This window comes from Dipodomys ordii, unplaced genomic scaffold (genome assembly GCF_000151885.1).
Source record: "Dipodomys ordii isolate 6190 unplaced genomic scaffold, Dord_2.0 Scaffold20, whole genome shotgun sequence".
Lineage (NCBI taxonomy): Eukaryota > Metazoa > Chordata > Mammalia > Rodentia > Heteromyidae > Dipodomys > Dipodomys ordii.
This window is the reverse complement of record NW_012267236.1, coordinates 15,628,379-15,652,576: the sequence shown is the minus strand read 5'-3', so window position 1 is coordinate 15,652,576 and position 24,198 is coordinate 15,628,379.

The window sequence follows — 24,198 nt, the reverse complement described above, 5'->3', positions numbered from 1 at the left end:
CTCGTTGAGTATACTTATGGAGGATGTATGTGTTATGTGCCTGTAAAATGTGGCATATAATGGCTCTTTCTCAAAAGCCGAGAGCCAGCAGCTCAAGTATTATTGTCCTTCTTTGGTGAATGAGGAGGCTTTGGATGATGTTTAGGAATGTAGTAGACATGGAATCTATTTGGGAGAGTTGGAATCCTCCCATCTGCAGGGTTCTGGCTTGGAGGTATAAATACCTCTCCATTATTTCCTTTTGTTTCCCAGTTTAAGTAAGCAGAGGGCCATCTGAGTACTATCCATCTATCAAGACTAGTTTCTTTTGCCCTCATTTCTTCTTCTGCTCTTTTCTAATACCAAGTGAGTGTCTCATTGACATGTCAGGAAGTGCAGATAGCTCTTTGTGGCACTGAACTTTGTGTAGATATGTGTATTCATCTCTTGAACACTGCTGAATATCTCCAGAGACAGGAGATGGAGGCTTATTGTTTATCCAAATTCCACATTTTTGGTGCACAGCCCAGAAAAGCACAGCAAAGGGAAGCTCCATGAAGGGTCTTCTAATCATTCTTCACATTATCATAGACCTTGAATAGGTACTATGGAAATTGAACAGATAATGAAAGAAGCCAGGGTGCACCTCAAATTTATGGATGATAAATGAAGAGAATTTCAGGGAAGTGTTTTGGAGAGTCTAATATCATTTCTTAATAGATACTATGGAAATCTTCCATAAATTATAGACAGAGGTTTTAGAATGTGAAGTAACCTGCTCAACTTGCCCAACTAAATGAATTACTGAGCTAAGGTGTGAAACAAGGTCTTTCAAAATCACCTCTGATTTCATACTTATTACTTTTAATTACTGAAGGATTATGGAACTAAAAGGCAATCTCTAAGCTCACTGACAGGGGTAGCAAGCTGAGCATTTCCAGAGCTCTATCTTCTATTCTTAACAGTTCCTTACACAGAATACATTTCCCCTAGGTACCTGTTTTCTTTAGTCTTTGGCTTTGTTCATGTGCAGACCATTTAAAATTAATTAAATTGATTCTTATCTTCAACTTGGTCCTGGGTAGTGCATTTGTATTTGCCAAAGGACAACCTCAAAGGCATGTTAACAATGTATTAGTTTTCTATTGTCCATCTTTGGGGGGATTCATATTCTAGGTCTTCTGTTCCCAAGAATAATAAATGGGTCTGCTATTATAATCACCTCAAAATGTTCCATCCTACCAGCAAGGTGGAATCCATGTAGGCTCTGGCAACAAGGAGCTAGGCTTTTGCATAGACCTTTGTTTCACTGAGACAATGATGGCACCTTGGGTCTTAGTTGTGCTGAATATAGAAGCAGATGTTATATTTACTGAGATACCGTCTTCCATGGTGATTGATGTGGACCTGGGTTACTGCTAAAGGAAAGGGAAATGGCAGGTTCTGTGAAGCTCATGAGCACACATTTATGTTTTGTTGCCTTCCAAAATAACTTTGCATCATTTCATGAAATAAAAAGACTTTAGTTTAAACCCTTCTTTATTATTACCAACCTCAGGGGTATTACAGAGCTGTTTTGGTATTTCTGGTCCATGTGATGTGAGAGTAAAAGATGTGATCACATGTGGAAATACTCTTAAATGAGGGCTTGTAGACTTTTCTTTCCAGACTCAAAATACTAGGCAGCACCAGCCTTGAAAGAATTCCTTTGAGATGTGCTGGCAGCACAGACAGTACTGTGTACAGCTGGAGATAGTGATATATTATTAGCCCCGAGAAGCCTGACTTGTCTGACATTATCCAACAAAGGAATGCAGAAATAAAGAAGAGGACTTGGACTTCCAGGCTAGTTAACAGCTACTACATCATCATTATCATGAATTAAACCCATTAAATGAGGGAGCTCTGTATTCCCAGTACTATGGGCTTCCTGTATTCTACTAAATCATTGCAGGAAGTTTTCTTTGAAACCAACTGTGAAGCAGAATCTTCTGAGAGAAAAACAGAAATGTTTTTTTTTTAAAATAATTTTCATATGAATTCAGGGAGAAATTCTCTGGGAAAGGACTGGGAGCAGAGCCTGTATACAACCAGACAGATTTACCCCATGTGTCAACAATTTATTCATCTGCTTGGAAGACTGAAATGACTCCTTGCTGTTTTGAGGCTTGGCCATGTAGCCTGAGTGTTGGCAGAATGTATTATTAACCCAGAATTATTAGTCAACAATCTGATACTCCTATCTATGTATCTATTTCCTATGTGTACAGCAATGACATTGGACTAGAAAATGTCCAGGGCCATTTCCATTTCTAACATGCTGGCAAAAGTCTCTTTGGGAACAGCATGAAATGTTCTTCAACATTTGATAACATGACAGAATCCCTATTTGTGGTCAACCTGGGCAAAACAGTTGCCAAATGATATTCACAAGATTCTATTCTGTCTTTCCCATTTCTTTTCCCCTTCCCCTTCATTGATTTACAGAAACTCAGTGGTGTTTGATAACCTTGTCTTTTAGCTCAACTAAACTAAAAAGACCAAAAAACAAAAATGATACTCATATTTTTTCTTTAGTTGAACCCCTTTCATGGATACTTCAACATTCCTAAGTATTCCCAATCTTAACATAAATCAATAGTTTTTTGTTTTGTTTTCTTTTTGGCTGGTCCTGGGACTTGAACTCTGAGCCTGGGTGCTCTCCCTAAACTCTGTTTGTTCAAGGCTAACACTCTACTGCTTGAACCACAGTGTCACTTCTGGCGTTTTCTGTGATTAATTAGAAATAAGTGCTTCACAGACTTTCTTGCCCAGGCTGACTTTGAACCTCAATCCTCAGATCTTAGCCTCTTGAGCAGCTTGGATTAAAAGTGTAAACCACCAGTGCCTGGCCAAATCAACAAATTTTGATTTTGTTTTTATCTGTCATCCGGCTTGAACCCTAGACCTGGACACTGTCCCTGAGCTCTTCAGCTCAAGGCTAGTGCTTTGCCATGTTGAGCCACAGAGCTACTGCTGGTTTAGTGGTGGTTAATTGGAGATAAGAGTCTCATGGACTTTTCTGCCTGAGCTGGCTTTGAACCTTAATCCTCAGATCTCAGCCTCCTGAGAAGATTACAGGCAAGAGCCACAGGTACCTGACACCCAAATCAACCTTTCCAATTGAGCTACTTTGCTAGCCTGTTTTATGGTCTCTCTCTAAATGATTACCCATGCTCATTGGACCCACTTTCTTACTTTTGGCTCATACTTTAATTTACCTCTATCTCCCTTCTATTTACACTTTAACTAGAACTTTCTTTTGTAAGTTATAGCGAACTTCATATTCTTAAAATTATAGTTGCCATTAGGCAATGACAACCACTAAATTCTAAGAATTGGAAATTTTTTGCTTTAATTTGTGCCTCTGTTCCATCATAATGAAGGCATTGCTCTTGATCCAATATGAGGCCTAGATCCATCCTAAGCCCTGAGACACTATGTTAAAAACAAACAGAAGTTTAACCTTTAACCAGCAGAACGATTGCAAAGAGGTCTCTGTGCTCATTCTTTCTATTTCTCACTTCCATTTCCACTCTCAGCTCTTTCCATTTACACTTTTATGTCTATCATTCTACTTACATTGTACTTTTCAAGGTCACAAATGACCTTCATCTTGACAAGCCAAGCATGGATGCCACACATCCTCATTTTGCACTGATAGTCTCAATGGCAGCTGAGTGACTGAACACTTTCCCTCCAGGCGCCTGTGGTGATGTACTCTCCTGGTTTTCTACCTGCGTGATTGGTCTCTTTATTGTCTTTTGCCACTTGTCTTGGCCTAAATTCTTTCTCTTCTTATGCTGCATTTTCTCATCCTGTGTTATGAATTTAATTGGCATTGACAAAGTAAAAACAAGACATTCATACCCCAGCTGTGCATTTGACTGAATTTAACAATAACCTTACACTTACTAGACAAAACTTATCTTTTGATCCACTCCTTCTTCATCTGTAGGTTATCTTTTGTTTTTATAAAAATAAATGGTACACCATCTAATTATTTCCTCTCTAACAATCATCCTTGAATCTTTTATTTCACATGTTTGATCTAATCTATTGGTAACTAGTTTCGTCAAGCTTGGCTATTGTTTAACATTTCCACTGTTAAGCATATCTTTAAAGCTTCTAAAACACCCAACTAGACAACTGTACTAGAAATCTAGTATTCTGGATTGTTCTTGCTCTTGTCTCATTTAATATACCCATTCAGTGGTGTTTTAAAACTATTATTTCAAGCCATGTCTATAATTCTAGCTACTAAGGAGGCTGAGATCTTAGAATTACAATTCAGGGCCAAACCAAGCAGACAAATCTATGAGACTCTGATTTCCCAAGTAGCTAGCAAAAAGCCCACACAGGAAGCATGTTTCAACTTGAAGAGCACCAGTCATGAGTAAACAAACCAAGCAAGCATATGAGTTCAAGCCCCAGTACCAGTACACACACACACACACACACACACATATATATGCATATGTACACATATAATATATATTCGTATACTTTCCTGCTTAAAACTTTAAGAAGTTTTCTTTTTTTAGTGTGAATTGAATTTAAAACCCTTAATAGTACCTCTCACGATTTCTTTACACTTGATCAAATGGAACATGTGATCTTTCCCTACTCTAAAAGGGGTGTGAGCTTCACAGTTACCCTGGTTGAAGCCACTGGGCTCATGGTTGAAGCCACTGCAGTCACTCTTAGCTTTAATTCTCACACTGGGAGGGCCAGCTTGGATAACCATGCAAATCCTTACATGACTTAATGCTTACTCTTTCCTCTTGGCCTATTTTGGGTTTCAAGTCTGTTTCAAGTGCTGTGAGTCAGAGGCTTGGTGGCCAGACTGTGATATCATTGGGAAGTGGTGGAACTCTTTAAGAAGTGGGGCTTAGTGGAAGGAAGTTAAGCCATTGTGAATGAACTCAATACCCTCAATATCCCTCAGAAGGCAATACTGAGACCATACCCCTTCTCGTTCTCTTTTTTAAGTTGTTGCCATGAGGTAAATAGTCTCTCCAAATCCCAAGTGCTACTTCCATGATGAACTGCCTAGCTGTATGTCCAAAGGACAATGGATGGAAGCTTCTCAATCTGAAATGTTTGTTCTTGTAAATTTATTTTTCTCAAGTATTCTGTGAGAGAGTTGGAAAACTAGTAGATTTACTTCTCTTTCTTCCCACCAGGCACCCTGATCTCATCTAGACATAGGCAAACTATCAAAAAAACTTTGATCTCCAGTCCATTCTTCTTTCTGTATCCAAGTTCTAGGCATATCAGCAAAGGTTAATGTTAGGAGATTGGGTTTCTGGGCTGAGTAAAGAGAGTCTAAGTTGTGCTGCGTGGAAGAGCTCTTGGAGCAAGTTACTGCAAGTTCCTTCTTCCCACAGCAGTCACAGTCCTCTCTCTTCCTAAGTGCTTGTCTGGCAAAGGGGTTTTAATTAGTGCAAACAGCCAGAGAGGACCTTATTACCCCCAGGCAATGATTCTGTTCCAGAACGAGGGAGAGAGCCAGCATCTATGCCCAGAAAATGCTAAACCTATCAGGGAACTTGCCAAGTCTTCAGGCAGGAAGTCACCTAGTCATTTACCAAACCCAAGGGTGAAAATAAGTGTCTTGCATCATTCTAGTTGGTAAAGAAATGATAGGATCTTACTATTACTATTTGTATAAGATTCTTATGTGGCCTGGCCCTGCTTTGCAAATGCCACTTGTGAACCATATCTCTGACAGAGGTACTCAAACCTCAGTGTACATCAGAATCACACACAGAACATGTTACAATAGTTCCCGACGTCAACCTCTAGGGATTCTAATTTGAGGACACTAGAGAAGGTGAAGCATAGGCATTTGCTTTTGAGTTTCAGAAATTATTAATAACTGTATTGTGGGATATTTAACCTAAAATCTACCATCCTAGGCTTCCATTTCTAATGTAAAGTTTAATAACATGAAATATAACACATTGTTGTACAGCCAAAACTACTATTCACCTTCAGAATGCTTTTCTATTTTTTCTATTTTTTTATTTTTATTTTTTAAATTTATTTTTATTTTTATTGTTAAAATACTGTACAGAGGGGTTACAATTACATGGGCAAGATAATGAGTACATTTCTTATCAAGCGCTTTAGCCTCCTCCTTTGTTTCCCCTTCGCATCCCATTCTCCCCCACATCCCCCAACCCAATCCTCTTCCCCCCCCAAACTTGTAAAGTTTGTTTTCGACACAGAATGCTTTTCATCTCATACAACTGTGACTAGTGTCCCATTCTCCTCCTTTAGTTCCTGGCAATAGTCTGTATCTATAAGTTTTGCTACCCTAGGTACCTCATAGAAGTGTTCTAACTTAACATTTGTCCTTCTGTATCTTGCTTATTTCACTTAGCACTATGTCCTCAAGGTTCATCAAGATTTCTTTCCTTCCTAAGGCTGAATAATATTCCGTTATACATACATCCCACCTATCCTTTGTCCATTCATCTGTCAGTATGCCTGAGTTACTTTCATTTTCTGACTATGGTGACTGACATTGCTCTGAACTTAGGTGACAGATGCTTCTTTATATTACAATGAATGCATAGATTAGAAATATTGTTAAATTGAAAATCTATTTAACACACCACTTCCTAGATATCATTGCTTAGTCTAGTCTAATTTAAATGTGCTCCCAACACATACATCAGCCTTGAGTCATGCAACATCAAACACAAAGCATGCTTCCCAATACAATGTTGAATATCTGAGACAATTTACTAAGGGTAAAAAGCTGATGGTTGTTCAGACAGGTAGCTTTGCCAGTATAGTTGAGTTGGAAACAATGATGTCTATCATAAGTCAGGGATAATGTGTAGAAAGAGTATTTGAGACTCTGCTTTCAATGATTTGGGGAATCTACATTTTTTTAAACAGACTTCCCAGGCAATTCTGGTGCAGCTGGGCTCAACCCACACTTTGAATACAGAGTAGAGTGGGAAGCCCTGTCTCAGTGTGATGGCAAACCTGGGTCCTATGACCTGCAGCTCTGGATCTCTAGGCTGTGACTTGATCAGGCAGCCTTCAAAGGATGTGCTTAAACTGGAACCTGAGATGTTATTTCTCAAAATGAAAACACCATGGTATAAATTGTATCCAGAGGCTAAGCCCAAGAGTTGTAAAAAGTACATGACGTACAGAATCAAGGTTGCTCCCCATGGACGAGGGAAACAATAACATTTTGCCAACCGAAGCTGCTCTTACCCTGTGTCAAATACAGATAGGCATTTGCACATATATTCTCTTTATTGATCCTCACTCAACAATCTGCTAGGTAGGACATTTGTTATTAATCCTCTGATTTTCCAGTGTGGAAACTGAAGTTTGGAGGAGGTGTGTGACTTGCCCCATGTTACAGAACTGGTCTGGACAGAAATCCTGACTCAGGACTCTCTCCACTATATCAGAACATAAATGGAATTGGAAATCATGTATTTTTTTTGCCTCCTCCTACTCAGTAATTCACAGATAGAGAAAGGACAGGATGTGGGCTGGATCTTGAGTGAGAGAATCAGCACTGGGCAGAACTGGCTGAGGAAGTGCTAGATGTCGCTGATGGCTTTATGCACAAGCAGAAAGACTATGGGGCCATCCTGGATCATGAGTCCTACTGTGTGCAAGACTAGAAGCTGAGTATCACTCAAGGGAATCAACACAGACTTCCTACATGGCCTGGGACCTACTTTGTCTGGCCATTGTCAGAGGCCTGGGGCCTCTTTTGTCTGGCCATTGTGGCTGAGCAGAGGTATGGATTGTAAACTACAGCTGCTCACCGTGTTTTTTGCTATTCTCTCCCCATCCACCTGGTTTTCTGACTTGTGTCCATCTTTCCTTCCTGGATAGAGTAGAGGCAGGATGTGATGCTTTGCATCCCTACTCTGACCTGGAGCCTAATGCTGTGGTCTGGGAGCAACCACAGAGGAGCGATGGGACTAGGCTAGAGTCTCCAACTTTAGTAGCAAAATCTCCTCTTCCTCATTTGGGTCTTCTTGGAGCCTAGGAAGCCAAAGCCTTTAGACTTCAGTCTATGTCTCCAGTCTGAGAAGATGTAGAAAGTGAACAGCGTCTATGAGGTGAAGGACTCTGTGGCTCTTAGCTACCTCCCTCATGCAGGAACTATACTTGTTCTTTGGCAAATGAAGAGGTAGTAGATTTTCTCATTAAGAGCAAGTGGTTAGGAAGAGATGGTTCACTTCTGCACAGAAGGACCCTGTTGATGTGGAAAGTTTTCTGTTTCCCAGGCCTCCTTCTGTCCATATATGTGCTTCCCTTGGGTGTCAGGTGTAAGGAAAGTGTCTCTTCTGATCTGTCGCTTGGGATAGCATTCAAGGAAATGTCTGGGCTATATTTGTAGAATATAGTTAAGAAAACAAATTGGAACTAAAAAACTAGAATTTATCCTACTCGGCAAGTTTCAAAGTTTTGCTGATGCAAGAAGCCAATCAACTTAGGTAAAATCCACACAGACTACAAAGCTCAGGCCCTCTTCTCTTGAAGGTCCTCCTTATTAAGTTTTGCTTTCCTTCCTGTGACCCCTTCAGGTTGATGAAATATGTGCTGATCTTATATTTTAGCTATTGTGAATAGTGCTGTCATAAATATGGGAGTACAGGTATCTGAGTTATACTCCTTTGGCTACTTGCCTGAGAGTAATATGACAGAATCATAAGGTTGATCTATTTTTAGTTTTTAAGGAAACTCTTTGTTAATTTCCTTAGAGGCTGCACTAATTTACATTCTATTCAACAAGGTACAGGGAACTTTTTTCCTTGCATCTCCCCAGTGTTTGTTGTTTGCTTCCTTGATAATGACCATTCTGATGTGTAATGAATAGACTAAAAAGTACAATATATGGACACAATGGAGCACTATTCATCCATAGAGAAGAATGGCAGTATGTCATTCACAGGAACATAGACCAGACAAGATATCATTGTGTTAAGTGCCATGCTTTCCCCTCGCGTGTGACATTTAAACTATGGACAGTAGGCAGGGGAAGGGTTAAAGAGGAGGCTAAAGAGAGGTGAATGAGATCAAACTTCTTCATTCACACATATGAAAATAGAATAACAAAGGCTGTTTAAATTGTGTTTAAAAAGGTGAGTGTGAGGAGTAGAAAGAATAGGATTCATCTGATCTAAGTATATATATGCATGTGTATAGGAAAAATCATCATAGAATGCTTTTATACCATTAACATAGGCTACTGAAAGTGGAAAAAATAGCACAAAATAAATAATGCAAAAAAATAAAAACAGAGGCTCCAGCATAGATCTGAAATATACTTCCTTATTCTTTCCAGCAAAATAAGGTAAGCCTTTCAGAAGACCACACTGAACTGGCAGGAGAATGTTAAGGACACACACACACACACACACACACACATACACACACACACACACAGTAGAAAATAAATCACAAGCTATGGGGCTTTGAGCCAGCCTCTGGCTGAAGGCTTCAGCCACAGAACAATGTGCACATCTCTCTTATCTCACCAGCTCTCTGAAGCAGGTTCATGCTCTAGCTCAGTGGTTGGCTCCATTCCCAGATCCCAGAAGACCAGCTACATCACTCCCAGGTAACTGCTTCCTGCTTGAGGCCAAAGCAAAGAGAAAGTTCTAATGCCTCTGTGGCCTGAATGCCCCTCCATGGCCTACCAGACCCTTCCCTTGGCTATGGCCACATGTGGGATGTGTCTCCAAATAATTGCACCATTTACAGAAGACTCCTGGGCCCATACTCAGTATTGTGTTTTATTCTTAACACAGTGCAAACATGCCTTATCTTATAGTGATGTCAGAATCACTTCTCTGGCAACGTGGAAGTGTTATTACAACCAGAACATTGTGTCAGACTAACAACAGTCTAGGCTGGCTTTACCTGAAAGTATTTCCTGTCACTTTCAAAACACTGGGTGACTAATACAGTACATAAAGGACACCACATGACTATTTAGAGCTATTTGAAATGACCTTTGTGTGAGTAATGGTTAGAACTGTTCTTTTTTTTTTAGTGGGAATGAGAGATGAATGCTCTTTTGCAGATAAGGGTTGTACTTTCTTGCCTAGATCATTAAGGAGGGAAGAACAATTAGTTGGTGCCCAGGGCAGGAGATGGGTTCCTCAGCCTGCAGCCAGCCTCAGTCCCCATGTGCAGCCCAGGCCAGCCCCAAATCGTGGATTAAGTCTTGGTTGGGTTGTCTCCATTAGTGTGCTCGTGCTTACAGCTAAACAGTAGTTTGCGCTGGAAAATGTATTAAGCATAGACTCAGTTGTCTGTGTTCTATTTTTGTTTCTCTTTCTGGGTAAGCTTAGGGAAATGTTCACCTCTTTCAGTCCCAGTGTGGGCATCTATATTTTAAGAAATGACTTTAAACAGTGTAGTAATTCACAATATTGTGAGTACAAGCATTTCTCAGGAAATATTGTAAACTAGTTCACACTGAAATGTGAATGATTCATTAATTCTGTTTTTCCCATCTGTAGAGGAATCCGAAGTAAAATAATCTTTCAGAGTATATGGATTTGGGTGCCAGGCTTAGCATTTAATAAACAGAACCCCAATTCATGCTCAAAATTGATTTGCAAGGCAGTGGTTCTCGGCTGTTGGTATTAGCAAAGTCAACTTGAAGGCTTGTGACACTCGATTGCTGGAATCTTCTGCCCCAGAGTTTCTGATTTACAATGTCTGGGTTAGGGGAGCTGAGTGTTTGCATTTCTAACAATCTACCAAATCCTGATGTTGCTCTTGCTACTGCTGCTGCTGCTGCTTCAAAATTAGACTTTGAGAATGGAAATTTTTGAATCATGTATACTTTTCTCTCAATCTTAGGCCAATAAAGGCTCTGGACATTGAGAAATTAATAACTTTGGTGGGAATTACTAATTGGAAACACAGGGATTGGTAACTCCAGGTTGAATTGGACCCTAGAGACCGTATCTTGAACAGGGAGCTACATGGCTTCCAAGGAGAGGGCTGAAAGGGAAGGAAGGGGCCAAGAGGCACAATCCCACCTTACCTGATCATGTTTTTTCAGATTCCAAGGACTCCCTAATCTTCTAGGGACCACTCTCTTGAGCCCAGCTTGAACCCAGAACACTTAGCTTAGTGTAATTCTTTCCAACAATAAAAAAAAAGAACACCACAGAGATTGAAGGATACATTTTACTGAAAAGATACACCTGCCAGAGAAGGGAGCTGAAAATTTCTTTGGAGCAATGGTTTAAATTCTTGCTCAAGTGTTCATCAGCTACGTGACTTGGGACAGTGATTTGTCTTTCTTGTTCATCAGCTTCTTGGTCTTGAACACGGGTGCAGTGGAGTCTTGGCTATAAGCTTGTGAGGAGGAGGATTAATTTTAACTATAGACAATGGCATACAGAGGGAGCATAAGATCACACACTGGTTGTGGAAGCTGCAATGAATTTTAAGTGTCATCATCCATGCTAAGCCAGGATACGAGAGAGCTTGTAGAACTGAGCTGGAGAGCTGGCTGAACAGGGAGTAGTGAAGAATGGGAGAGGAGACAAACTTTCGGAGTTGTGGGGATGGGATAGAGAAGGTAGGGCCAGAAAACTCTAAATAAATGTAATTTAGTTGCGAAGAACCGATCAATGTTGGACAGCCTCACACCATGAACTGAGACCTGGGACTTGCTAATTTGAGCATAGTCAATGACTAGAAATTGGCAGCTAACGTTGGCTTCAAGAATTCTTGTCCAAAGATACTAGGGGGCGTAGTTAGTTGGGGGGGGGTCCAGAAGCCCTGTCCTTCACTTTATAGTGAGCGACAAGGCGTAGCTTTTGACTTTTGTTACTATGAATTCTAGAGAGATGATGTGTTTAGAAACACTATCCAATTTGACTAAGGTGAGAGATTAAGTACTTCCACTGCCATATGCTAGCTGAGTTACTTCCAAGGAGTTGTTAACTGTCTCTAAGCTATGTGTACTCTTCTTGCTTGTTAAATAGGCACAGCTATAACTGTGGTACAAGGCTGGTGTAAGAATTCCCACTCACAGTGAATGTCAAGGACCTCTGGCATGCAGTAAACCTCCAAAAATAATTGTCTTCATTATTTCCTCTTCACTAGTCTCTTTTCCTCTGTGAAGGTGAAAGTGAGTGTAATTTATTAACAGTGATATGTGTGCGTGTGGGGGGGTGTGCTCGCACACGCACGCTTCAAGGAAGAAAGTTAGGTTGGGAAATATTAAGTGGTTGACATCAAATGCATGTAGCTAAAAGATGATAGTAATCAAATTCTAGTTCTATGACATTCTACTCATCTGTGAGTTCAATGTGGAAATAATAGAATATATTTCCCTTCATATAAAAAAGTCAATTATGTGGTCCTTATTAAATGGAAAGAGGAATCAGGTTATATGAGAGTATAGACAAATAAGCCATGTCTGTCTGAGGCTTTCATAGAAAAGTAGGAGCTTTCCTGGTAGACCTACCATCTTTGTCCCTAGTGAGTGCTAGTCTTGTAAAGAAGACAGGGTGACCACCAAGATATTCCTACACAAATCTACTCAGCCTGTCACACAGGGGAAGAGATTTTACAGATAGAAGTAAGACTTTATCCTTAAAATAGGAAGATGATGCTAGAGTACTCAAGGGGCCTCAGTCTAACCAGATGACCCATGAAAAGCATGAAATTCTCTGAAGTTGGAGTCAGAAACAGAAGAAGAAGTTGAAGAAATGGCAACCATGTCCTTGATAAATTTGAAGATGAACAGAATCAATAACATTGACCAAGGTATATTATAAACTACTTTGTTGTAGGGAAAATCCTTTATACAGCTACTTAAAAATAAAAATAAAAAATTGCTCCATAGTGAACCTGATTGTACATGCTGTTGGCTTTTTGTAAGCATATAACCTCTGTCATAGCTGCTCTACTGGGCCATAGCAGAGCAACTGCAGTCATAGATAGTATGCAAATGAAATTTTATTCACAGAAACAGATGGCAGGCTAGATTTGGCCTGTAAATTGTACTCTTCAGACCTTGGCAATTTTCATAAATGCTGGTTAGTTTCATTTCTAGGATGGCCCTCAATCAGAAGTTGATGGTTCTGACTGGACTATGTCGGTAAGGGTTTGGCAGGAAGATCGCAGAGATAAAGAGCCATTTCATCATTCACAGGGAGTGATCGCTAGCCACAAGATCTATGACTGTGGAGCTTGACTTTGATCATCTGTTTGGTGGAGTGTTTGTCATGTTTGCCTCTGTGACAAAAGGGCTTTACTTCTGTTTCCACACTTGGGTACCGGGGAATGAAGCTACTGTGCATAACACACACTTAAGGAATGACAGGCAGTACATCATCTCCCAGAGGTAGTTACTTGATTCATTTGGAATCCTTCAGCAGAGAAATGCTATCTTTCTACTTACTTATTGATTTATTTAATCATTAATTTATAACAGTATGGATTCTTTTATACTGTGGGTTTTAAATTCAATATTATTTTATTTGTTTTATTATTCAAATTATTCTGCTTTTATTACAAACAACTTTTTGACTTTGTAAGCCAGCTACATTTGAAATGATTTTAATTTCCTTCAGCTAATTTATAAAGAGACTGAATGTCAGTTCACATTCTTATGGGCTAGTGTTTTTCCCCACTGAGAAATATCTGATTATGCCCTTTATTATTTATAAAATACGTTTCTGTGTGTGCTGATACTGGGGCATGAACTCAGGGTCTGGGCATTGTACTTTAGCTTTTTGGCTCCATGCTGATGCTCTACCACTTTAGTTGTACCTCTACTTCTGGCTTTTTGGTCATTTATTAGTAATAGGAGTCTCACCAACTTTCCTGCCCTGGCTGCCTTTGAAACACAATCCTTAGATCTCAGAATCCTGAGTAGCTAGGATTATAGGCATGAGCCATTGACCCTTGGCAATAAAGCAATTTTGTATTAATTTGTGGAGGTTATTTTATGCAAGCTATTAAACTCTCTCAGTTTTATCTCCTACCATGACACTTGATTTATGACATTTGTATGGTGTCATTTGATGAATGGAAATTTTAGATTTTCAATTTAAGTTACATATTCAATATTTTCCTTTGAATTTTGTATGCTTTTGTTTTTAAAGATTCTGAAGATCATAATAAAATTCTCTAACACTCTTCTGAATCTTTTACAATTAGGAATTTAACTTTATCATGAACCAAATGTGACATTTAATTATAATTCTGAACTAACATTTTTCTTAATTCCTATAGCTCTTTTTTTAGTTCTAAAAACTAAGTTTTGATGCTGAGTGCCAGTGACTCACATCTGTAACCCTCAATACTTTGGGAGGCTAAGAATAGGAAGATCGTGGTTTGAAACCAGCTGAAGCTGAATAACTTGTGAGATACCGTCTGAACTCATAGCAATGGTACCATGTGCAGTACCTCCATGGGAGGCCAATGTTGGGAGGATTATGCCAGCCTGGGAAGGAAGTCCACGAGACTGTCTCAATGGAGGGAAACTGCTATGGAACAGCTTATCATCCAACAACAACGGGAAGCCTAAAATAGATCCTGTCATAAAAATCATGATCAAAGTCAGGAGTCAGTGGCCCATACCTGTAATCGTAGCTACTCAGAAAAGTGAGATCCGAGGTTTGAAGTTCAAAGCCAGCTGGGACAGGAAAGTCCATAAGACTCTTATCTCCAACTAACAACCAAAAAGCCTTGAGTACAATTGTTCGGGGAAAGCACCCAAGCTTTGAGTTCAATCCTCAGGACAGGCACAAACAAAAATGAGGAAAAAGAAAGGCTGAAGGTATGGTTCAGCAGTTTAGTGACCACCAAGTAAATGAAAGGTCCTGAGTTCAAACTCTAGTACCACAGAAAAATGTCTTTCTGGAAATAAAAATTATCTAATTTGAATTTGTTTTCCTCTGGGAGTGTCTTGGATATAACCCTTTGTTTCCATTTTCAAGAGTCAATTTTTTGAATTCTACCCAGAACCTGTCTGGATTTTCACTGCAAGTGTATTGAATCCTAGCATATACATTTTTTTGGGGGGGAAATGAAAAGTCAATAACACCGATTTGTATTGTTTATTGCTGCTTTCTTCGATAGTCTTTCAGTAACAGTTGAAGACACTCTCCATCATGATTTTTCATGTTTAGTTTGGTTATTCCTAGATATTGTCAAAGTTTTCTTTGTTGCTGTGACTATTATAAAAGTATGCTTCTATAAAAGATTAAAATTTGTCTGTAGAAATTTGGCTTAAAAATGTTTCATTATCATAGCTTTATTGCAGAAGAGGATTTCATTTTGACATGTCCGTATATGCACATAACATACCTTAATTCTATGTGTACCCTGTAACTCTCCCCTATCCTCCATCCGGCTTCCATAAATCATTCTCAACAACTCTCACCCTTCCATTTTTGCATATGTACATAAACTATTTGGACCACACTCACTGCCCTTCATGCTTTGAATTCATCCTCTCTCTTCTCACTAGTGTCCTCATCACCAACAGGACCTATTTTTTAAACCCTGTCATTTATTTTAAAGTATATAATGATTATTCAGTGGGGTTATGCTGTGGCTTTTCACACATTCCTACACAGTATTTTAAACAGATTGATCCCCTCCTTCACTTGCTCACTCTCACTCTCCTCCACTTCTCTCCTTCCTAATTTTGTAGACTGATTTCTATAACCAGGTTGCTAAAATATGTTAGTGATTTAAACACAAATTGGCAAATGGCTTTTCATTTTTACCCGGAGAAAATCATATTACCTACAATCACCTTACTTGTCTCTTTTTTCCTCATTTACTTCCTTCAGAACTTCAAGCCCTGATGGAAACTTTGAGTACAATCATGAGAACACTGCACCTTGTTAGTGCCATCCGAATTCTGAAGGGAACTTTTCCCCATTTGAGATCATTACTAATAGAATCCTTCCTTTTAGCAAAAGTGCAGTGGATATGTGATCTGAGGAATGGGCATTTCTAAAATCATTTTGGATCCATTATGGAACCTACAGATTTGGTATCTTTGACTTGAATATCAGACTCCATCCTGTGTCTGACATAAGTAGCTAACCAATAAGTATTTGCAGAAATATCTGATCTATTTATTTATTTGGACCCAAACTGATTTGGGGGGGGCTGACTTTGGCACCATTTAATAACTTGTAAGGCAGCAGTGACTAAGACCCACTAGGTTTCTTGGTCTATGCAGTGTACATGCTGGTGGGTAGGAATGAGTGAGTTTGAAAGTCAGAACTAGAGGACCATTCAAATAAAGAAAACAAGGCCCTGCAAATGGCCAATGCTTTTCTCTGGCTTTATCATCTCAGAGCAGCTTTCCCTTGGCTCTGGATGAATCACCCCAGGGCAGTCAGTCTGACTTTACAATGATCAGCCAGAGAGATGACATTGACAGTGCTTTACAAATGGGCACCAGCCCCAGGACCATTCATTGCAGGCCCCTGATTCTGTAGGTTCATCATGATGATTGGTAATCTTGTCACATTGGTAATGCTACTGGGGGAGCCCCATATCATTGCATCTCAGCCGCATTGTGGGGAATTTCAGAATGTGCTGAAGAAATTGATCATTTAAAACTTGAAATGCTACAAGAGAGAGAAACAGTTGCGTACTCCTGAAATCAGGGCCTCTCTTCAGGATTTAATCCTGTCACTGCCAAGATCAGAGCCTAGCATTCCTAAAATAGAGCTATTATTTCAAAATGTTTTGAAAGGATGGACTAAATTTGTCCAAGCAACAGATCCTGTAAACTAGAACAGTGGCTTTTAGGCTTTATTTTTAGGAACGATGCTCTAGATTAGAACAAAATTATACATGAAAGCTCAAATTATAAAGCTGATTAGCTTATTAGTTCAAAAGATGTTCCTCAAGCACCTACAAATGCCAGACAGTATTCTAAACACTTTGTCAACAGTAGTGAACAAAAACAATCAAGTCTGATTTTTAAAGAGTTCATACCCAAATGTAAAGGGATAATGGTAATAACAACAAATGCTATGTGACATGGAGAAAATAAGGTCAAATGTGTGGTATAAAGGATGGAGTGGTTAGGGAAGTCTGCTTTGATATAATTTGAATTGCAACCTAGAGCAAGTGAAACAAGGATCCCTGGGATATGAAGGAGAAGAGCATTTTAGGGGTAAGTGCTTGCCTGTATCATTCCAGGGATAACAGGAGGCCACGGGGCCTGCAGACCCATGAAACAAAAGGCAAATGATTCTGCAGAGGCTGTGAGGAACATGCTGGATGGATGGATCAAGTCTGAGTAAGGATTGTTGACTTAAAAATGAATCCTGAGTGAGTGGTCAAGCTCTGAGTAGAGAAGTGACATCATTTGCCTGACACATTGAGTCATGACTGAGGAAGAACTCAAACAATGTTATTGATAAGTGCTGGAAGGGAGGCAGAATGTGTAGGCACCAATCCAGGTAACTTGGAAGAGGTGGTGAAGGAGCTTGTGTAACATCTATGCTGATTGCTTCTCTTTACCCAGTAAGTTAAAAGCAGAATAATCAGCAAAGAGCAGGAATGTCAGAAATGTTAGAGGTCTTAGAATAGACAGACCTGGCCAAAGAGCTTTCAGCATAGTGTGGGGGTGGTAAATTGGACATGGGGAATGGAAAGAATACCAGGCAATATAAGGTGCTGGTCATGAGTTCATTATTTGTGATCTTGAAGTTTGAAGGAGACTGATAAGAAACTTGGCGTATTTCTCTTCAGCTATATCTTGGTTTGGACCACTCACTTTTCTGCCATCATCAGTCATAGTCTAGAATCAGGAGGAAGGAAGGAGGATGGTTCAACTTCTCCAGATCCTCAAGATGCTCCTAGGAAGAAGCGAGAGATAGAAAAGTCTAAAATGTTGGCCACAGTGTCTAAGCTGAGTGCAGAAGAGACGCTGAGTGAAATAAAAGACCAAAAAATACCTTTAGGTCCTAATAGCATAGCACAGAGGTGATGGATATTAGACAATATTAAGATCAGTAAGCAAGAACAATATGGTGCAAGTGGAGTGAAAGTGTCCAGAATGAAGGGGGAGAGGAGTCAGATTGACCTCTATGTTGGATGAACAGGGGCTTTGGATAGGGGAGGAGGCTAAAAAAGTAGAGGGCCAAACCATTGGAGGAGATGGTATCTCCTCCATCATATAGAACATAAGGATGTTGAAGCAGCTGAGACAGGATGCAGGCGGGCAGTGATGGAGGGAGGGGCCAGGAACCCATCACCAAATGCAGAAATGGAAGTGCTGGGTGGAAAGCTGCACCGTGACTGAGGAAGATGGTGGATTCCCACTCTTACAGGAGCTCCAGAACCAGGAGGAAGGTTAAGGGAGCAGACAAGAAGCTATGGACCACAGTGGAAGCCAAGTGAGTTCTCACCTGTTTTCCTTACTTAGTCTGTGAGGACCACTATGAAACCTAAAGTTATATTCAAAGTGAGGAATAGTTGGGATGGAGAGAGCAGTTACAGTTGGAGCAAGGGTTTCCCACCAATGTTTTGGACAAATGTGACCCCCATGCCCTCATTCCTTGTGCAGTGGTTTGTGTCTCCCTGGTGGCTGGAATATACTTATTTGGCCTTTCTGTGTATATGTATTCAGAGCAAATAAAAAAAACCAAACTTCTGTGTACAGTAAAGTTTAAACTATAAAGCTTGCCACCAGGAGGAAACTGTACTATGTTCCTGTTTGCACCCCACTGGCTTGTAGTGGGAATTGGAATGCCTAAATCTGATGTCAAACTTTTTTTTGTCAGTGGTGGAGCTTGAACTCTGGGCCTGAGCGCTGTCCCTGAACTCTTCAGTTCAAGGTGAGCTCTCTACCATATAAGCCACAGTGCCACGTCCAGTTTTCTGGTGGTTAATTGGAGATCAGAATTTCTCATGGAGTTTCCTGCTCAGGCTGGCTTTGAGCTGCGATTCTCAGATCTCAGCCTCCTGACAAGCTAGGATTACAGGCATGTGCCACTGGCCTCCAGCTGATGCCATACATTTTGTGATCAGTCATTGAACACCTGCTCTGTTCTCCATACTGAATGTTCTTGAACTGGGTGTCTGGTCTTTCTCCTGTTCCAGTGAAAGTCCTGTCACCATGATGAAAGAATGTTGTGTGTGATGTCACAGGACCCCCACCAAGAAGACCAATGAGAGTCAGATGTTCCAAAATGCAAAAGCAAGGTTTTATTTAAATGGGCTGCAGCTCGGGCCTCATCCTACACTCCGACACAGCGGAGCCTAGCAGGAGAGCCCTGAGCTAAAGATTTGCAGGGCTTATAAAGGCAAACAACCAGGTGTTTGGATTACCACCATGTGTTGCTCTGCTAGCTGAGATAAACAAGCAACAAATGGTCACTGCCTCAAAAATGGAGTTACTTTAACCCTTCATCCCTCCCCCCCCTGACTTATGGTCCTGAGACACAATCTTGTGGTTCCGGCGCAAAACTAAACTCCAACAGCTGTTGATCTTGAACAAGTATAGTCCCTCTCTGACCTTAGCCATGTTGTCTTTTACTTGCAACAATACCAATAACAATCAGTCCATTTTTCTTTTCTTGAGGCATATGCAGAGTGGTTGGGTAGGATGCTTGGAAACTTTCCATGTTTCCCCACGGTCTTCCAGGGCAAAGGGGTCAGCTGGTCTGGCGTGGGAGCAGTGGATCCAAGCGGCAATGCTGTCCACCTTAAGAGCAGTGGGTGTAGCCAGTAGCACCATGTAAGGTCCCTTCCACCATGGTTCCAGAGATCTCAGGTTGTGCCTTTGAACAAGCACCCAGTCCCCTGTAAATGGATGAGGGGTAGGGACAGAAGCAGAGTCATATAATGCTTTTAGTTGAGGCCACATACTCTTATGAACCAGCTGTAAATAATCAAGCTTACACAGAAATTCAGTATCATCCTAATCAGCAAGCAATTCAATCTGGAGGTTAGGGATAATGGGTGGGGGGTGTCCATACATTATTTCAAAAGGAGTAAAGCCAAGCTGATAGGGTGAATTTCTTACTCTACACAGGACAAAAGGAAGGAGCGATACCCAATCTGTGCCAGTCTCCAAGGCCAATTTAGTTAAGGTCTCTTTTAGAGTCCGATTCATTCTTTCTACCTGCCCTGAACTCTGGGGTCTATAAGCACAGTGCAATTTCCAATCCATCCCCAGTGCTGCAGCTACTCCCTGACTTACTTTTGAGATGAAGGCTGGTTCATTGTTTGACCTGATGGTGGATGGGAGGCCATACCTGGGTAGGATTTCTTCCAGGATCTTCTTAGCCACGATGTTCATGGTCTTATACTTTGTTGTGTAAACTTCAACCCATCCTGAAAAGGTGTCTACAAAAACTAGCAAATATTTATATCCAAATTTTCCAGTTTTAATTTCTGTGAAGTCTACTTCTCAATACACACCTGGCCTATCTCCACGGAGGCGAGCTCCTTTGGTTGATTGGGGGCATTGGTGAGCTGACAGGCTTTACAATTTTTTTGGGGGGTCTGGTTGTGGGGCATGAACTCTGGGCCTGGGCACTGTCCTTCAACTCTTCAGCTCAAGGCTAACACTCTACCACTTGGGCCACAGTGCCACTTCTGGCTTTTTTTCTTTTTGATTATGTGGTGCTGAGGAATTAGGGCCTCAAGTATGCAAGGCAAGCGCTCTACCACTGAGCCACCCTCCCAGCCCCAGGCTTTACAATTTTTAACAATGTCCTCAATGAGTTGATTTCCTTGCCTAATTTTGCTTCTGAGTATCAGAGCAAGTCCTGCATTCTTCGGGTTCCCATGTGAGAGACCTGATGGATTCTCTTAAGAATCCCCTTGCCCAATCTTTGTGGCAAGATAAGTTTCCCCTCACCAGTTTTCCACCAGTCTTTGTTTCCTTCTCTTTCCAGGGGTTTACAGGCCATGGGGATTTTCTTTATCCACTCCAAGTCTTCTTGGGAGTACTGAGGCTCAGGAGGCAAAGCTTGTGGCCCTGGGTCTACTAGAGTCAGTACTTCTGCTCTGGGCTGGAGGGCCGCCTCCTTAGCTGCCTGATTGGCCAAGTTATTTCCTTTGGTTATTGAATCAGTTCCCTTTTGATGGCCAGGGCAGGGCATAATGGCAATATTTGCTGGTTCCCATAAGGCCAAGATGAGGCTTCAAATTTCTTGTTTGTTTTTAATAGCCTTTCCCTCAGCTGTCAGCAGCCCCCTCTCTTGGTAAATGGCTCCATGGATATGCACGGTAGCAAAAGCATACCGGCTGTCTGTGTAAATGCTTAGTCTCTTCCCTTTTCCCATCTGTAGGGCTTTTGTTAGTGCCACTAGTTTTGTTCTTTGTGCAGATGTTCCCTGGGGGAGTGCTTCTGCCCACACTATCTCAGTGTCCATGGTGACTGCTGTGCCCGAGTACCGTTTTCCATCTTGAATGAAACTGCTGCAGTCTGTGAACCAGGTATGCTCGGCATGCGATAGTGGTGAGTCCAACAGGTCTGGCCTGAGTCTATATACTTGGGCCAGGATCTGCTCACAGTCATGCAAAGGTGCTTCCAGATCCAGATCCAGCAGCAGAGTAGCTGGGTTTAATGCTATGGGTACATAAAAGCTGATCCACATGGGGTTAAGTAACAAGGTCTGGTAATGGACCATGCAGGCATTGGGCGGTTGTTTTAGCACCCCCTCTAGAGCGTGTGGAGCCTTGGCCCGGTCTCTCTTTTCATGCTCAATTTCATGTTCTCTGTCCTTCCTTTCCTGTCTTTGTTCCTCTGTCTCTCTCATTGTAAACCTTTTCCGCCATGGCTACTAGATCCCTAATAGACTTTTCACCAAGTCTGTCTAGAGCCTGCAACTTTCACTTTATGTCTGGTGCAGCTTGATTTATGTAGGCAAACATAACCATCTGAGCCAACTCCTGGGTCTCAAGATCATACGGAGTATATTGCCTAAAAGCTTCCATGAGCCACTCAAGATATGCTGCTGGACTTTCACTTCCTCCTGTCTAACATAATAAACTTTGGCCATATTAGTAGGTCGGCGAGCTGCTGCCTTCAGACTCGCCAGCAAAGCCTGGCCATAGATGAGGAGTCGCTCCCTACCTTCAGCTGTATTGTAGTCCCATGTTGGTAGGGTCTTGGAAAATAAGCAGCGATCTAGGCAGGATCTGTGATGGGTGTGCCTGTGGGGCCAGGGATATGTTTCTGGGCTGCCTCTTGGATATGGTCTCTCTCTTTGGTGGTAAAAAGGACCTGCAAAAGCTAACTACAATCATCCCAAGTGGGCTGGTGAGTAAAGAGAATAGTGTCAAGCAAGCGAATTAAATCCTGGGGTTTCTCAGAAAAGGGGGCATTTTGAGTGCACCAGTTGTATAGATCACTGGTAGAAAATGGCCAGTATTGGAATTGCTGTCCACCATCCGCATCCACAGGACCTACTGCTTGTAAGGGAAAAACAGCTGCATGGTGTCAACGAGACGGTTTGGCTAGCTCCTCAGAAACTTTAGGCAGGTGCCAAGGGCTCGGCTACTGGTTCTGTAGTTCCCTCCTCCTCTTGATCATTCTCAGGCTTTGCAGAAGGAATCTGGGAAAGGGAGTATGGAGGAGGAAACATTTCTTCTTCCAAGTAATCTTCCTGAAAAATCGGGGGGTACAATTTCTTTTCCTCTTTCTTAGTTTCTTTTTGTAAGTCTAGGGGAATAGATGGAGTGTTCCCCATGGTTTCCAGTCCCATCGGAGTGGCTGTCCTCACAAAGGAAAACGAAAGTAAAACAGACAAACAGATGAACCACAGGACAAGACAAATTTGACAATGCTGTTTTACCTTCGGAGAATGAGATCTTGGGGGCCTTTGGGGGGATTCCGGATGAGCCCCCACTAATATGTATTGCCCATGTCACAGGACCCCAACCAAGAAGACTAACGAGAGTCAGACGTTCCAAAATGCAAAAGCAAGGTTTTATTTAAATGGGCTGCAGCTCGGGCCTCATCCTACACTCCTACACAGCGGAGCCTAGCAGGAGAGCCCTGAGCTAAAGATTTGCAGGGCTTATAAAGGCAAATAACTAGGTGTTTGGATTACCACCATGTGTTGCTCTGTTAGCTGAGATAAACAAGCAACAAATGGTCACTGCCTCAAAAATGGAGTTACTTTAACCCTTCAGTATGGCCTGTTGCCCCAAAATTTGGAGGCAGGAGAAGGAAGATGTTATTATTGTTGGCTTGCTGGGAATTACATACGCATAAAGTGGGGCATAAATGTTATAGAACATTAGTCATGGCTCCCTTTGCTCTGAGGCAATGTAAAAAAATCTTATATATCCATCATAAAAAAACCCAATAAACAAGTAAATAGAAAATAAAGATAGGTGATGGGGGTAATCACCATCAATCACCCTATCTTAGTTATTTCCCACTCCAGGTAACTTTTACAAGTAATACCTCTATCATTGCAAGCAGGCCACTTTTCCCTACCCAGATCCCAGCCTCACATTCAAGGAAGAAATTTGGGGACACACACTTCCTTCTGTCACTTCCTTTCAAAAATCTCCCTTCTAAGACATCACACTAAGATCGGACTTGAGACTCTTCAGAAAGCCTTGAAGAAAATTTTCTCCTTCCAGATACCCCGTGACACAGAGCTGTGGGAGCGGATATGCTTTTCTGGTTTGTTAGCTGAATCCTGTTTTGCTTTTGTTCCTGCATTGTCTCTAATGCAATACAAGTTCTCAAAGGTCAAATCTTAGTCCCATTTTCTCTCTCTTCACAGGATTTCTGGAGTTTGTAGAGCACCAAGGATGTGTGCAATATACCTCTGGTGCCTGAGTATTGGCATAGGCTTCCCTCACCAAGAATTGAGACCCAAGACCTGCACAGGAAATCTCAAACTCTTGTGATTTCTCCTCTGCTGAGACAAGGATGAGAGTGGAACCCCTTGGAGAGCAGGCTGTGGGCCAGGTCTTTCTTCCACTGATCACATGCATAGTGTAGAACCTTGGTTTACTGTTGATGATGGAAACAAAAGAGGAAAAATGTCCCAAAGTCTCAGGCTAGCCCACCATCCTGCAGCTACTGTGCAGGGGGAAGGTTTTTTTTAAATTTTATTTTATTTTATTTGTGAACATACTGTACAGAGGGGTTACAATTGCATGGGCAGGATAATGCGTACATTTCTTACCAAGCAT